This window comes from Pseudophryne corroboree, unplaced genomic scaffold (assembly GCF_028390025.1).
Source record: "Pseudophryne corroboree isolate aPseCor3 unplaced genomic scaffold, aPseCor3.hap2 scaffold_400, whole genome shotgun sequence".
Taxonomy (NCBI): Eukaryota; Metazoa; Chordata; class Amphibia; order Anura; family Myobatrachidae; genus Pseudophryne; species Pseudophryne corroboree.
Window position 1 is genome coordinate 471,076 of NW_026970040.1, and position 14,603 is coordinate 485,678.

General features: G+C 49.7%; 17 non-coding genes and 3 pseudogenes across 17 annotated transcripts; all 20 read right to left on the reverse strand.

The window, feature by feature from the left end:
- Window positions 1-137: 137 nt before the first annotated feature.
- LOC135023577 (U1 spliceosomal RNA) lies at window positions 138-301 on the reverse strand. The gene has a single exon (XR_010220518.1). It is a non-coding gene; the product is annotated as a U1 spliceosomal RNA (small nuclear RNA).
- Window positions 302-975: 674 nt separating this feature from the next.
- On the reverse strand, window positions 976-1,138 carry LOC135023661 (U1 spliceosomal RNA). The gene has a single exon (XR_010220601.1). It is a non-coding gene; the product is annotated as a U1 spliceosomal RNA (small nuclear RNA).
- A 152-nt stretch (window positions 1,139-1,290) lies between these two features.
- LOC135023507 (U1 spliceosomal RNA) lies at window positions 1,291-1,454 on the reverse strand. The gene has a single exon (XR_010220451.1). It is a non-coding gene; the product is annotated as a U1 spliceosomal RNA (small nuclear RNA).
- A 701-nt stretch (window positions 1,455-2,155) lies between these two features.
- LOC135023679 (U1 spliceosomal RNA) lies at window positions 2,156-2,291 on the reverse strand (annotated as a pseudogene).
- A 152-nt stretch (window positions 2,292-2,443) lies between these two features.
- On the reverse strand, window positions 2,444-2,607 carry LOC135023519 (U1 spliceosomal RNA). The gene has a single exon (XR_010220463.1). It is a non-coding gene; the product is annotated as a U1 spliceosomal RNA (small nuclear RNA).
- A 698-nt stretch (window positions 2,608-3,305) lies between these two features.
- LOC135023759 (U1 spliceosomal RNA) lies at window positions 3,306-3,441 on the reverse strand (annotated as a pseudogene).
- Window positions 3,442-3,593: 152 nt separating this feature from the next.
- LOC135023494 (U1 spliceosomal RNA) lies at window positions 3,594-3,757 on the reverse strand. The gene has a single exon (XR_010220439.1). It is a non-coding gene; the product is annotated as a U1 spliceosomal RNA (small nuclear RNA).
- Window positions 3,758-6,996: 3,239 nt separating this feature from the next.
- Window positions 6,997-7,160, reverse strand: LOC135023820 (U1 spliceosomal RNA). Its single transcript, XR_010220716.1, has one exon. It is a non-coding gene; the product is annotated as a U1 spliceosomal RNA (small nuclear RNA).
- Window positions 7,161-7,830: 670 nt separating this feature from the next.
- Window positions 7,831-7,993, reverse strand: LOC135023810 (U1 spliceosomal RNA). Its single transcript, XR_010220708.1, has one exon. It is a non-coding gene; the product is annotated as a U1 spliceosomal RNA (small nuclear RNA).
- Window positions 7,994-8,145: 152 nt separating this feature from the next.
- On the reverse strand, window positions 8,146-8,309 carry LOC135023508 (U1 spliceosomal RNA). Its single transcript, XR_010220452.1, has one exon. It is a non-coding gene; the product is annotated as a U1 spliceosomal RNA (small nuclear RNA).
- A 693-nt stretch (window positions 8,310-9,002) lies between these two features.
- On the reverse strand, window positions 9,003-9,144 carry LOC135023733 (U1 spliceosomal RNA; annotated as a pseudogene).
- A 152-nt stretch (window positions 9,145-9,296) lies between these two features.
- Window positions 9,297-9,460, reverse strand: LOC135023532 (U1 spliceosomal RNA). Its single transcript, XR_010220475.1, has one exon. It is a non-coding gene; the product is annotated as a U1 spliceosomal RNA (small nuclear RNA).
- A 615-nt stretch (window positions 9,461-10,075) lies between these two features.
- Window positions 10,076-10,238, reverse strand: LOC135023727 (U1 spliceosomal RNA). The gene has a single exon (XR_010220654.1). It is a non-coding gene; the product is annotated as a U1 spliceosomal RNA (small nuclear RNA).
- A 152-nt stretch (window positions 10,239-10,390) lies between these two features.
- LOC135023624 (U1 spliceosomal RNA) lies at window positions 10,391-10,554 on the reverse strand. Its single transcript, XR_010220563.1, has one exon. It is a non-coding gene; the product is annotated as a U1 spliceosomal RNA (small nuclear RNA).
- Window positions 10,555-11,225: 671 nt separating this feature from the next.
- Window positions 11,226-11,388, reverse strand: LOC135023789 (U1 spliceosomal RNA). The gene has a single exon (XR_010220694.1). It is a non-coding gene; the product is annotated as a U1 spliceosomal RNA (small nuclear RNA).
- A 152-nt stretch (window positions 11,389-11,540) lies between these two features.
- Window positions 11,541-11,704, reverse strand: LOC135023875 (U1 spliceosomal RNA). Its single transcript, XR_010220769.1, has one exon. It is a non-coding gene; the product is annotated as a U1 spliceosomal RNA (small nuclear RNA).
- Window positions 11,705-12,375: 671 nt separating this feature from the next.
- LOC135023769 (U1 spliceosomal RNA) lies at window positions 12,376-12,538 on the reverse strand. Its single transcript, XR_010220678.1, has one exon. It is a non-coding gene; the product is annotated as a U1 spliceosomal RNA (small nuclear RNA).
- A 152-nt stretch (window positions 12,539-12,690) lies between these two features.
- Window positions 12,691-12,854, reverse strand: LOC135023520 (U1 spliceosomal RNA). The gene has a single exon (XR_010220464.1). It is a non-coding gene; the product is annotated as a U1 spliceosomal RNA (small nuclear RNA).
- Window positions 12,855-13,469: 615 nt separating this feature from the next.
- On the reverse strand, window positions 13,470-13,632 carry LOC135023738 (U1 spliceosomal RNA). The gene has a single exon (XR_010220662.1). It is a non-coding gene; the product is annotated as a U1 spliceosomal RNA (small nuclear RNA).
- Window positions 13,633-13,784: 152 nt separating this feature from the next.
- LOC135023627 (U1 spliceosomal RNA) lies at window positions 13,785-13,948 on the reverse strand. The gene has a single exon (XR_010220567.1). It is a non-coding gene; the product is annotated as a U1 spliceosomal RNA (small nuclear RNA).
- Between the last annotated feature and the right edge of the window lie 655 nt (window positions 13,949-14,603).

Sequence of the window (14,603 nt, forward strand, 5' to 3'; positions counted from 1 at the left end):
TGGGGAGGGTCGCTGCTCGGGTTCCCCCCTGTGAAGTGAAGGAGATCCAACTGAGGCAGCACCAGGGAACTCTCGAAAGAAGAACAAGGCTAGAGGAAGATCTGAGACAAAGAAATCTGACTTTTACTAGAGCTGACCAGAGGAAAGCACAAACACAGTCTCCCACTACCACAAATAATGCAGTCAAGTTTCCCACATTTGGGGAAATCACAGGGGTCAGCATACCCAAAATGCAATGAATGAACCTCACCCTGGGAGAAAAATCTTCATGACCATGGTATCTCCTATGCAAAATAAGTATGATTTGGAATAGGGCTGGGGAGGGCCGCTGCTCATGCACATCTCTGTCAAGTAAAGGAGATTCAACTGAGGCAGCACAAGGGAACTCTCATCTTGGGACAACAACTGCAGGGAGAACATATATTTTCAGATGAACATGCGAGGGCAGAAGACTGCCTAATACTGAAGCACCCCCAAACAACAAACCAAATGCAACAACTAGTGCAAGCATTCCTGGGGGAAGGCCTGCCGCAGATGGATTTGCATATGGTGATGTCATCCAAGCAGTGGGTCAAAGTTGGCTTCAACCCTCGTCTGCATATGAAAAGAGAAAAGGGGCGTGCAGGGCATGGTGGCCTTTTGCGGCGCTTGGCTGACCCCTAGTTTGCATTAAACACCTCCACCCTCCTTTGGTGTGGGGCTCATGTTGGCTATGCCCCAGCCCCTGAAGCATTCAAGCTGATTTCTTGCAGCAGCTGGGCACTGTAACAGCTCCAGAGCTGCTCTGTAAGGCAAGTAAAAGGGTGTGGGCCCTGCAGCACTACCTGTAGTTCGCATTGTGCGTTGGAAGGCACAAAGTAAGCAGACAGGAGGAGAAGTCAGGATAGTGCGCAAGGGCATAGAAGGGAGCGGCTCAAGAAAAGAGAAGTGGAAACAGACAGCAAACTAGGCTGGAGAGAGACCTGAGACAAAGAGATCTGAATTATACGAGAGCCGACCAGGGGAAACACAAATTATACAGTCAAGTTTCCCACATTTGGGGAAATCGCAGGAGCAGCACACCCAGAGTGCAATGGGTGAGCCTTGCCCTGGGAGAAGCACCTTCATGATCATAGTATCTCACCTGGCAGGTAAGTAGGAGTTGGGCTAGAGCTGGGGAGGGTCGCTGCTCGGGTACCCCCCTGTAAAGTGAAGGAGATCCAACTAAGGCAGCACAAGGGAACTCTCGAAAGAAGAACAAGGCTAGAGGAAAATCTGAGACAAAGAAATCTGACTTTTACCAGAGCTGACCAGAGGAAAGCACAAACACAGTCCCCCACTACCACAAATAATGCAGTTGAGTTTCCCACAGTTGGGGAAATCACAGGGGTCAGCATACCCAAAATGCAATGAATGAACCTCACCCTGGGAGAAAAATCTTCATGACCATGGTATCTCCTATGCAAAATAAGTATGATTTGGAATAGGGCTGGGGAGGGCCGCTGCTCAGGCACATCTCTGTCAAGTAAAGGAGATTCAACTGAGGCAGCACAAGGGAACTCTCATCTTGGGACAACAACTGCAGGGAGAACATATATTTTCAGATGAACATGGGAGGGCAGAAGACTGCCTAATACTGAAGCACCCCCAAACAACAAACCAAATGCAACAACTAGTGCAAGCATTCCTGGGGGAAGGCCTGCCGCAGATGGATTTGCATATGGTGATGTCATCCAAGCAGTGGGTCAAAGTTGGCTTCAACCCTCGTCTGCATATGAAAAGAGAAAAGGGGCGTGCAGGGCATGGTGGCCTTTTGCGGCGCTTGGCTGACCCCTAGTTTGCATTAAACACCTCCACCCTCCTTTGGTGTGGGGCTCATGTTGGCTATGCCCCAGCCCCTGAAGCATTCAAGCTGATTTCTTGCAGCAGCTGGGCACTGTAACAGCTCCAGAGCTGCTCTGTAAGGCAAGTAAAAGGGTGTGGGCCCTGCAGCACTACCTGTAGTTTGCATTGTGCATTGGAAGGCACAAAGTAAGCAGACGGGATGAGAAGTCAGGATAGTGCACAAGGGTATAGAAGGGAGCGGCTGAAGAAAAGAGAAGTGGAAACAGACAGCAAACTAGGCTGGAGAGAGACCTGAGACAAAGAGATCTGAATTATATGAGAGCCGACCAAGGGAAACACAAATTATGCAGTCAAGTTTCCCACATTTGGGGAAATCGCAGGGGCAGCACACCCAGAGTGCAATGGGTGAGCCTTGCCCTGGGAGAAGCACCTTCATGATCATAGTATCTCACCTGGCAGGTAAGTAGGAGTTGGGCTAGAGCTGGGGAGGGTCGCTGTTCGGGCACACCCCTGTCAAGTGAAAGAGATCCAACTGAGGCAGCACAAGGGAACTCTCGAAAGAAGAACAAGGCTAGAGGAAGATCTGAGACAAAGAAATCTGACTTTTTCCAGAGCTGGCCAGAGGAAAGCACAAACACAGTCCCCCACTACCACAAATAATGCAGTCGAGTTTCCCACATTTGGGGAAATCACAGGGGTCAGCATACCCAGAATGCAATGAATGAACCTCACCCTGGGAGAACAATCTTCATGACCATGGTATCGCCTATGCAAAATAAGTATGATTTGGGATAGGGCTGGGGAGGGCCGCTGCTCATGCACATCTCTGTCAAGTAAAGGAGATTCAACTGAGGCAGCACAAGGGAACTCTCATCTGGGGACAACAACTGCAGGGAGAACACATATATTCAGATGAACATGTGAGGGCAGAAGGCTGCCTAATACTGAAGCACCCCCAAACAACAAACCAAATGCAACAACTAGTGCAAGCATTCCTGGGGGAAGGCCTGCAGCAGATGGATTTGCATATGGTGATGTCATCCAAGCAGTGGGTCAAAGTTGGCTTCAACCCTCGTCTGCATATGAAAAGAGAAAAGGGGCGTGCAGGGCATGGCGGCCTTTTGCAGCGCTTGGATGACCCCTAGTTTGCATTACACACCTCCTCCCTCCTTCGGTGTGGGGCTCATGTTGGCTATGCCCCAGCCCCTGAAGCATTCAAGCTGATTTCTTGCAGCAGCTGGGCACTGTAACTGCTCCAGAGCTACTCTGTAAGGCAAGTAAAAGGGTGTGGGCCCTGCAGCACTACCTGTAGTTCGCATTGTGCGTTGGAAGGCACGAAGTAAGCAGACGGGAGAAGTCAGGATAGTGCGCAAGGGCATAGAAGGGAGCGGCTCAAGAAAAGAGAAGTGGAAACAGACAGCAAACTAGGCTGGAGAGAGACCTGAGACAAAGAGATCTGAATTATACGAGAGCCGACGAGGGGAAACACAAATTATGCAGTCAAGTTTCCCACATTTGGGGAAATCGCAGGAGCAGCACACCCAGAGTGCAATGGTTGAGCCTTGCCCTGGGAGAAGCACCTTCATGATCATAGTATCTCACCTGGCAGGTAAGTAGGAGTTGGGCTAGAGCTGGGGAGGGTCGCTGCTCGGGTTCCCCCCTGTGAAGTGAAGGAGATCCAACTGAAGCAGCACCAGGGAACTCTCGAAAGAAGAACAAGGCTAGAGGAAGATCTGAGACAAAGAAATCTGACTTTTACCAGAGCTGACCAGAGGAAAGCACAAACACAGTCCCCCACTACCACAAATAATGCAGTCGAGTTTCCCATATTTGGGAAAATCACAGGGGTCAGCATACCCAGAATGCAATGAATGAACCTCACCCTGGGAGAACAATCTTCATGACCATGGTATCTCCTATGCAAAATAAGTATGATTTGGGATAGGGCTGGTGAGGGCCGCTGCTCAGGCACATCTCTGTCAAGTAAAGGAGATTCAACTGAGGCAGCACAAGGGAACTCTCATCTGGGGACAACAACTGCAGGGAGACCACATCTTTTCAGATGAACATGGGAGGGCGGAAGGCTGCCTAATACTGAAGCACCATCAAATATCAAACCATGGCCCTCATTCCGAGTTGATCGCTCGCAAGGCGATTTTAGCAGAGTTACACACGCTAAGCCGCCGCCTACTGGGAGTGAATCTTAGCTTCTTAAAATTGCGACCGATGTATTCGCAATATTGCGATTACAAACTACTTAGCAGTTTCAGAGTAGCTTCAGACTTACTCGGCATCTGCGATCAGTTCAGTGCTTGTCGTTCCTGGTTTGACGTCACAAACACTCCCAGAGTTCGCCCAGACACTCCCCCGTTTCTCCGGCCACTCCTGCGTTTTTTCCGGAAACTGTAGCGTTTTTTCCCACACGCCCATAAAACGGCCTGTTTCCGCCCAGTAACACCCATTTCCTGTCAATCACATTACGATCGCCGGAGCGAAGAAAAAGCCGTGAGTAAAAATACTTTCTTCATTGTAAAATTACTTGGCGCAGTCGCAGTGCGAATATTGCGCATGCGTACTAAGCAGAATTTCACTGCGATGCGATGAAATTTACAGAGCGAACGACTCGGAATGAGGGCCCATATGCAACAACTAGTACAAGCACTCCTGGGGGAAGGTCTGCAGCAGACGGATTTGCATACGGTGATGTTATCCAAGCAGTGGGCCAAAGTTGACTGGAACCCTCATCTGCATATGAAAAGAGAAAAGGGGCATGCAGGGCATGGCGGCCTTTTGCAGTGCTTGGATGACCCCTAGTTCGCATTAAACACCCCCACCCTCCTTTGGTGTGGGGCTCATGTTGGCCATGCCCCATCCCCTGATGCATTCAAGCTGATTTCTTGCAGCAGCTGGGCACTGTAACAGCTCCAGAGCTGTTCTGTAAGGCAAGTAAAAGGGTGTGGGCCCTGCAGCACCACCTGTTGTTCGCATTGTGCGTTGGAAGGCACAAATTAAGCAGACGGGAGGAGAAGTCAGGATAGTGCGCAAGGGCATTCTTTTCTCTTAGTCCGGGGGCAAGGCTTCAAAATGGGGTCTGCAACGGAGGAGACACAGGGGGCGTGGTCACAGCAGCTTTTCTCTACAGTCTGCACCAGCAGGAGCCTACACCATTTTTTATGATCACGCTGAACTGCAGTGCGACTGCAATTACAGCATGGTCAAGAAGGGAGGCGTCATGCTGGGTGGCCATGCCCTGTCACTGTGCAGGAGCCAGCACCGCTCACACACTAGTCCCCGGGTGCAGCCCCCAACCCCCGGGACACCCGGAGCAACAAAATGTAGATTCAGGCCACCAGGCCACGCCCCTACCTATGAAACCATGCCTCCTTTTTACCATTGCGCTGTTTATCTGCGCGCACTGCATTACAATCTCCCTCGCCACCTCTCTGGGTGTCACCAGTGATAGTGACACCTCTGCCATGCTTGCAGCAGCTGGTCCTAAGATCTACGCCTCAAACCCTGAGTGTTTGCCCTTGTGACTTGTTGATCATCATAGCGAAGCAGATGCTTACAGAAAACTGCAGGGGCTTAGATTGAAAATAAAAAAAATTGATGGGTATAAGGTAGAGAGGAGCGGGTTCGGTTCTCCGAGAACCGAATTCCCCACGAACTCCACGTGGTTTACACTGGTCCGAGGCAGGCTCGGTTGTTCCCGCCTGACTCGGAAAACCTGAACAAGGGAAAATGTCATCATCCCGCTGTCAGATTCTCGTGAGATTCGGATTCCATATAAAGAGCTGCGCGTTGCTGCCATTTTTACTCGTGCATTGAAGAGAGAGCGGAGAGGACGTGGCTATGTTCTCTCAGTGGAAATCTCAATATCAGTGCTCAGTATCAGTGGTTACTTATTGCTGCTCAGTAATACTAGTAGTGTGTCTCTCCTGCTCAGTGTCAGTTCTCAGTAGTATCCTCATCAGTGCTCAGTATCACTGCTCATTGTCTTGTGCTGCATTGTGGTGCTCAGCATACTACAGTACATTACTAATAGTCCAGTGCTGCATCTTGCTGCTCAGTGTCAGTTCTAGTATCCTCATCAGTGCTCACTATCACTGCTCATTGCATTGTGGAGTTCTGTATACTACAGTAACATAGTAATATAGTATATATAGAGGAGCGGGTTCGGTTCTCCGAGAACCGAATTCCCGACGAACTCCACGTGGTTTACACTGGTCCGAGGCAGGCTCGGTTGTTCCCGCCTGACTCGGAAAACCTGAACAAGGGAAAATGTCATCATCCCGCTGTCGGATTCTCGCGAGATTCGGATTCCATATAAAGAGCTGCGCGTTGCCGCCATTTTTACTTGTGCATTGAAGAGAGAGCGGAGAGGACGTGGCTATGTTCTCTCAGTGGAAATCTCAATATCAGTGCTCAGTATCAGTGGTTACTTATTGCTGCTCAGTAATACTAGTAGTGTGTCTCTCCTGCTCAGTGTCAGTTCTCAGTAGTATCCTCATCAGTGCTCAGTATCACTGCTCATTGTCTTGTGCTGCATTGTGGTGCTCAGCATACTACAGTACATTACTAATAGTCCAGTGCTGCATCTTGCTGCTCAGTGTCAGTTCTAGTATCCTCATCAGTGCTCACTATCACTGCTCATTACATTGTGGTGTTCTGTATACTACAGTAACATAGTAATATAGTAACATATGGTAACATAGTTTTTGAGGTTGAATAGAGGCAAATTGCCCATCGTGTTCAACCTGTTTTAAGTTGTGATGATTCTACATACTTGCTGAATAATGTTTTATGACTAGTTAGCTACTATAACTCATGTTACCCCCGGATTAACCATGTTGATATTTTAAGTATTATAACCTTGGATAGCTTTTTCATTCAGAAATGTATCCATTCCTTTTTTAAATCCAATTACAGAGTCCGCCATTACCACCTTCCCTGGCAGGGAATTCCACATCCTGATTGCCCTAACAGTGAAGATCATAGTATCTCACCTGGCAGGTAAGTAGGAGTTGGGCTAGAGCTGTGGAGGATTGCTGCTCGGGTACCCCCTGTCAAGTGAAGGAGATCCAACTGAGGCAGCACAAGGGAACTCTCGAAAGAAGAACAAGGCTAGAGGAAGATCTGAGACAAAGAAATCTGACTTTTACCAGAGCTGACCAGAGGAAAGCACAAACACAGTCCCCCACTACCACAAATAATGCAGTCGAGTTTCCCACATTTGGGGAAATCACAGGGGTCAGCATACCCAGAGTGCAATGAATGAACCTCACCCTGGGAGAACAATCTTCATAACCATGGTATCTCCTATGCAAAATAAGTATGATTTGGGATAGGGCTGGGGAGGGCCGCTGCTCAGGCACATCTCTGTCAAGTAAAGGAGATTCAACTGAGGCAGCACAAGGGAACTCTCATCTGGGGACAACAACTGCAGGGAGAACACATATTTTCAGATGAACATGGGAGGGCAGAAGGCTGCCTAATACTGAAGCACCCCCAAACAACAAACCAAATGCAACTACTAGTGCAAGCATTCCTGGGGGAAGGCCTGCAGCAGACGGATTTGCATATGGTGATGTCATCCAAGCAGTGGGTCAAAGTTGGCTTCAACCCTCGTCTGCATATGAAAATAAAAAAGGGGTGTGCAGGGCATGGCGGCCTTTTGCGGCGCTTGGATGACCCCTAGTTCGCATTAAACACCTCCACCCTCCTTCGGTGTGGGGCTCATGTTGGCTATGCCCCAGCCCCTGAAGCATTCAAGCTGATTTCTTGCAGCAGCTGGGCACTGTAACAGCTCCAGAGCTGCTCTGTAAAGCAAGTAAAAGGGTGTGGGCCCTGCAGCACTACCTGTAGTTTGCATTGTGCGTTGGAAGGCACAAAGTAAGCAGACGGGGAAGTCAGGATAGTGCACAAGGGCATAGAAGGGAGCGGCTCAAGAAAAGAGAAGTGGAAACAGACAGCAAACTAGGCTGGAGAGAGACCTGAGACAAAGAGATCTGAATTATACGAGAGCCGACCAGAGGAAACACAAATTATGTAATCAAGTGTCCCACATTTGGGGAAATCGTAGGAGCAGCACACCCAGAGTGCATTGGGTGAGCCTTGCCCTGGGAGAAGCACCTTCCTGATCATAGTATATCACCTGGCAGGTAAGTAGGAGTTGGGCTAGAGCTGGGGAGGGTCGCTGTACGGGCACCCCCCTGTCAAGTGAAGGAGATCCAACTGAGGCAGCACAAGGAAACTCTCGAAAAAAGAACAAGGCTAGATGAAGATCTGAGACATAGAAATCTGACTTTTACCAGAGCTGACCAGAGGAAAGCACAAACACAGTCCCCCACTACAACAAATAATGCAGTCGAGTTTCCCACATTTGGGGAAATCACAGGGGTCAGCATACCCAGAATGCAATGAATGAACCTCACCCTGGGAGAACAATCTTCATGATAATGGTATCTCCTATGCAAAATAAGTATGATTTGGGATAGGGCTGGGGAGGGCCGCTGCTCAGGCACATCTCTGTCAAGTAAAGGAGATTCAACTGAGGCAGCACAAGGGAACTCTCATCTGGGGACAACAACTGCAGGGAGAACACATATTTTCAGATGAACATGGGAGGGCAGAAGGCTGCCTAATACTGAAGCACCCCCAAACAACAAACCAAATGCAACAACTAGTAAAAGCATTCCTGGGAGAAGGTCTGCAGAAGACGTATTTGCATACGGTGATGTCATCCAAGCAGTGGGCCAAAGTTGGCTGGAACCCTCATCTGCATATGAAAAGAGAATAAGGGTTATGCAGGGAATGGCGGCCTTTTGCGGCGCTTGGATGACCCCTAGTTCGCATTAAACACCTCCATTCTCCTTCGGTGTGGGGCTCATGTTGGCTATGCCCCAGCCCCTGAAGTATTCAAGCTGATTTCTTGCAGCAGCTGGGCACTGTAACAGCTCTAGAGCTGCTCTGTAAGGCAAGTAAAAGGGTGTGGGCCCTGCAGCACTACCTGTAGTTCGCATTGTGCGTTGGAAGGCACAAAGTAAGCAGACGAAAGAAGTCAGGATAGTGCGCAAGGGCATAGAAGGGAGCGGCTCAAGAAAAGAGAAGTGGAAACAGGCAGCAAACTAGGCTGGAGAGAGACCTGAGACAAAGAGATCTAAATTATACGAGAGCCGACCAGGGGAAACACAAATTATGCAGTCAAGTGTCCCACATTTGGGGAAATCGCAGGAGCAGCACACCCAGAGTGCAATGGGTGAGCCTTGCCCTGGGAGAAGCACCTTCATGATCATAGTATCTCACCTGGCAGGTAAGTAGGAGTTGGGCTAGAGCTGGGGAGGGTTGCTGCTCGGGTACCCCCCTGTCAAGTGAAGGAGATCCAACTGAGGCAGCACAAGGGAACTCTCGAAAGAAGAACAAGGCTAGAGGAAAATCTGAGACAAAGAAATCTGACTTTTACCAGAGCTGACCAGAGGAAAGCACTAACACAGTCCCCCACTACCACAAATAATGCAGTCGAGTTTCCCACATTTGGGGAAATCACAGGGTTCAGCATACCCAAAATGCAATGAATGAGCCTCACCCTCGGAGAACAATCTTCATGACCATGGTATCTCCTATGCAAAATAGGTATGATTTGGGATAGGGCTGGGGAGGGCCGCTGCTCAGGCACATCTCTGTCAAGTAAAGGAGATTCAACTGAGGCAGCACAAGGGAACTCCCATCTGGGGACAACAACTGCAGGGAGAACACATATTTTCAGATGAACATGGGAGGGCAGAAGGCGGCCTAATACTGAAGCACCCCCAAACAACAAACCAAATGCAACAACTAGTACAAGCATTCCTGGGGGAAGTTCTGCAGAAGACGGATTTGCATACGGTGATGTCATCCAAGCAGTGGGCCAAAGTTGGCTGGAACCCTCATCTGCATATGAAAAGAGAAAAGGGGTATGCAGGGTATGGCGGCCTTTTGCGGCGCTTGGATGACCCTTAGTTCGCATTAAACACCCCCACCCTCCTTCGGTGTGGGGCTCATGTTGGCTATGCCCCAGCCCCTGAAGCATTCAAGCTGATTTCTTGCAGCAGCTGGGCACTGTAACAGCTCCAGAGCTGCTCTGTACGGCAAGTAAAAGGGTGTGGGCCCTGCAGCACTACCTGTAGTTTGCATTGTGCATTGGAAGGCACTTAAGAATAGAGAAGTGGAAACAGACAGCAAACTAGGCTGGAGAGAGACCTGAGACAAAGAGATCTGAATTATACGAGAGCCGACCAGGGGAAACACAAATTATGCAGTCAAGTTTCCCACATTTGGGGAAATCGCAGGAGCAGCACACCCAGAGTGCAATGGGTGAGCCTTGCCCTGGGAGAAGCACCTACGTGATCATAGTATCTCACCTGGCAGGTAAGTAGGAGTTGGGCTAGAGCTGGGGAGGGTCGCTGCTCGGGTACCCCCCTGTCAAGTGAAGGAGATCCAACTGAGGCAGCACAAGGGAACTCTCGAAAGAAGAACAAGGCTAGAGGAAGATCTGAGACAAAGAAATCTGACTTTTACCTGAGCTGACCAGAGGAAAACACAAACACAGTCCCCCACTACCACAAATAATGCTGTCGAGTTTCACACATTTGGGGAAATCACAGGGGTCAGCATACCCAGAATGCAATGAATGAACCTCACACTGGGAGAATAATCTTCATGACCATGGTATCTCCTATGCAAAATAAGTATGATTTGGGATAGGGCTGGGGAGGGCCGCTGCTCAGGCACATCTCTGTCAAGTAAAGGAGATTCAACTGAGGCAGCATAAGGGAACTCTCATCTGGGGACAACAACTGCAGGGAGAACACATATTTTCAGATGAACATGGGAGGGCAGAAGGCTGCCTAATACTGAAGCACCCCCAAACAACAAACCAAATGCAACAACTAGTGCAAGCATTCCTGGGGGAAGGCCTGCAGCAGATGGATTTGCATATGGTGATGTCATCCAAGCAGTGGGTCAAAGTTGGCTTCAACCCTCGTCTGCATATGAAAAGAGAAAAGGGGCGTGCAGGGCATGGTGGCCTTTTGCGGCGCTTGGATGACCCCTAGTTTGCATTAAACACCTCCACCCTCCTTTGTTGTGGGGCTCATGTTGGCTATGCCCCAGCCCCTGAAGCATTCAAGCTGATTTCTTGCAGTAGCTGGGCACTGTAACTGCTCCAGAGCTGCTCTGTACGGCAAGTAAAAGGGTGTGGGCCCTGCAGCACTACCTGTAGTTTGCATTGTGCATTGGAAGGCACAAAGTAAGCAGACGGGAGAAGTAAGGATAGTGCGCAAGGCCATAGAATGGAGCGGCTTAAGAAAAGAAAAGTGGAAACAGACAGCAAACTAGGCTGGAGAGAGACCTGAGACAAAGAGATCTGAATTATACGAGAGCCGACCAGGGGAAACACAAATTATGCAGTCAAGTTTCCCACATTTGGGGAAATCGCAGGGGCAGCACATCCAGATTGCAATGGGTGAGCCTTGCCCTGGGAGAAGCACCTTCATGATTATAGTATCTCACCTGGCAGGTAAGTAGGAGTTGGGCTAGAGCTGGGGAGGGTCGCTGCTCGGGCACCCCCCTGTCAAGTGAAGGAGATCCAACTGAGGCAGCACAAGGGAACTCTCGAAAGAAGAACAAGGCTAGAGGAAGAACTGAAACAAAGAAATCTGACTTTTACCAGAGCTGACCAGAGGAAAGCACAAACACAGTCCCCCACTACCACAAATAATGCAGTTGAGTTTCCCACATTTGGGGAAATCACAGGGGTCAGCATACCCAGAATGCAATGAATGAACCTCACCCTGGGAGAACAATCTTCATGACCATGGTCTCTCCTATGCAAAATAAGTATGATTTGGGATAGGGCTGGGGAGGGCCGCTGCTCAGGCACATCTCTGTCAAGTAAAGGAGATTCAACTGAGGCAGCACAAGGGAACTCTCATCTGGGGAGAACAACTGCAGGGAGAAAACATATTTTCAGATGAACATGGGAGGGCAGAAGGCTGCCTAATACTGAAGCACCCCCAAACAACAAACCAAATGCAACAACTAGTGCAAGCATTCCTGGGGGAAGGCCTGCAGCAGATGGATTTGCATATGGTGATGCCATCCAAGCAGTGGGTCAAAGTTGGCTTCAACCCTCGTCTGCATATGAAAAGAGAAAAGGGGCGTGCAGGGCATGGCGGCCTTTTGCGGCGCTTGGATGACCCCTAGTTCGCATTACACACCTCCACCCTCCTTCGGTGTGGGGCTCATGTTGGCTATGCCCCAGCCCCTGAAGCATTCAAGCTGATTTCTTGCAGCAGCTGGGCACTGTAACTGCTCCAGAGCTGCTCTGTAAGGCAAGTAAAAGGGTGTGGGCCCTGCAGCACTACCTGTAGTTTGCATTGTGCGTTGGAAGGCACGAAGTAAGCAGACGGGAGAAGTCAGGATAGTGCGCAAGGGCATAGAAGGGAGCGGCTCAAGAAAAGAGAAGTGGAAACAGACAGCAAACTAGGCTGGAGAGAGACCTGAGACAAAGAGATCTGAATTATACGAGAGCCGACCAAGGGAAACACAAATTATGCAGTCAAGTTTCCCACATTTGGGGAAATCACAGGGGCAGCACAACCAGAGTGCAATGGGTGAGCCTTGCCCTGGGAGAAGCACCTTCATGATCATAGTATCTCACCTGGCAGGTAAGTAGGAGTTGGGCTAGAGCTGGGGAGGGTCGCTGCTCGGGCACCCCCCTGTCAAGTGAAAGAGATCCAACTGAGGCAGCACAAGGGAACTCTCGAAAGAAGAACAAGGCTAGAGGAAGATCTGAGATAAAGAAATCTGACTTTTACCAGAGCTGACCAGAGGAAAGCACAAACACAGTCCCCCACTACCACAAATAATGCAGTCGAGTTTCCCACATTTGGGGAAATCACAGGGGTCAGCATACCCAAAATGCAATGAATGAACCTCACCCTCGGAGAACAATCTTCATGACCATGGTATCTCCTATGCAAAATAGGTATGATTTGGGATAGGGCTGGGGAGGGCCGCTGCTCAGGCACATCTCTGTCAAGTAAAGGAGATTCAACTGAGGCAGCACAAGGGAACTCCCATCTGGGGACAACAACTGCAGGGAGAACACATATTTTCAGATGAACATGGGAGGGCAGAAGGCTGCCTAATACTGAAGCACCCCGAAACAACAAACCAAATGCAACAACTAGTACAAGCATTCCTGGGGGAAGTTCTGCAGAAGACGGATTTGCATACGGTGATGTCATCCAAGCAGTGGGCCAAAGTTGGCTGGAACCCTCATCTGCATATGAAAAGAGAAAAGGGGTATGCAGGGCATGGCGGCCTTTTGCGGCGCTTGGATGACCCTTAGTTCGCATTAAACACCCCCACCCTCCTTCGGTGTGGGGCTCATGTTGGCTATGCCCCAGCCCCTGAAGCATTCAAGCTGATTTCTTGCAGCAGCTGGGCACTGTAACAGCTCCAGAGCTGCTCTGTACGGCAAGTAAAAGGGTGTGGGCCCTGCAGCACTACCTGTAGTTTGCATTGTGCATTGAAAGGTACTTAAGAAAAGAGAAGTGGAAACAGACAGCAAACTAGGCTGGAGAGAGACCTGAGACAAAGAGATCTGAATTATACGAGAGCCGACCAAGGGAAACACAAATTATGCAGTCAAGTTTCCCACATTTGGGGAAATCGCAGGAGCAGCACACCCAGAGTGCAATGGGTGAGCCTTGCCCTGGGAGAAGCACCTACGTGATCATAGTATCTCACCTGGCAGGTAAGTAGGAGTTGGGCTAGAGCTGGGGAGGGTCGCTGGTCGGGTACCCCCCTGTCAAGTGATGGAGATCCAACTGAGGCAGCACAAGGGAATTCTCGAAAGAAGAACAAGGCTAGAGGAAGATCTGAGACAAAGAAATCTGACTTTTACCTGAGCTGACCAGAGGAAAACACAAACACAGTCCCCCACTACCACAAATAATGCTGTCGAGTTTCACACATTTGGGGAAATCACAGGGGACAGCATACCCAGAATGCAATGAATGAACCTCACACTGGGAGAATAATCTTCATGACCATGGTATCTCCTATGCAAAATAAGTATGATTTGGGATAGGGCTGGGGAGGGCCGCTGCTCAGGCACATCTCTGTCAAGTAAAGGAGATTCAACTGAGGCAGCACAAGGGAACTCTCATCTGGGGACAACAACTGCAGGGAGAACACATATTTTCAGATGAACATGGGAGGGCAGAAGGCTGCCTAATACTGAAGCACCCCCAAACAACAAACCAAATGCAACAACTAGTGCAAGCATTCCTGGGGGAAGGCCTGCAGCAGATGGATTTGCATATGGTGATGTCATCCAAGCAGTGGGTCAAAGTTGGCTTCAACCCTCGTCTGCATATGAAAAGAGAAAAGGGGCGTGCAGGGCATGGCGGCCTTTTGCGGCGCTTGGATGACCCCTAGTTTGCATTAAACACCTCCACCCTCCTTTGGTGTGGGGCTCATGTTGGCTATGCCCCAGCCCCTGAAGCATTCAAGCTGATTTCTTGCAGTAGCTGGGCACTGTAACTGCTCCAGAGCTGCTGTGGTCGGCAAGTAAAAGGGTGTGGGCCCTGCAGCACTACCTGTAGTTTGCATTGTGCATTGGAAGGCACAAAGTAAGCAGACGGGAGAAGTAAGGATAGTGCGCAAGGCCATAGAATGAAGCGGCTTAAGAAAAGAAAAGTGGAAACAGACAGCAAACTAGGCTGGAGAGA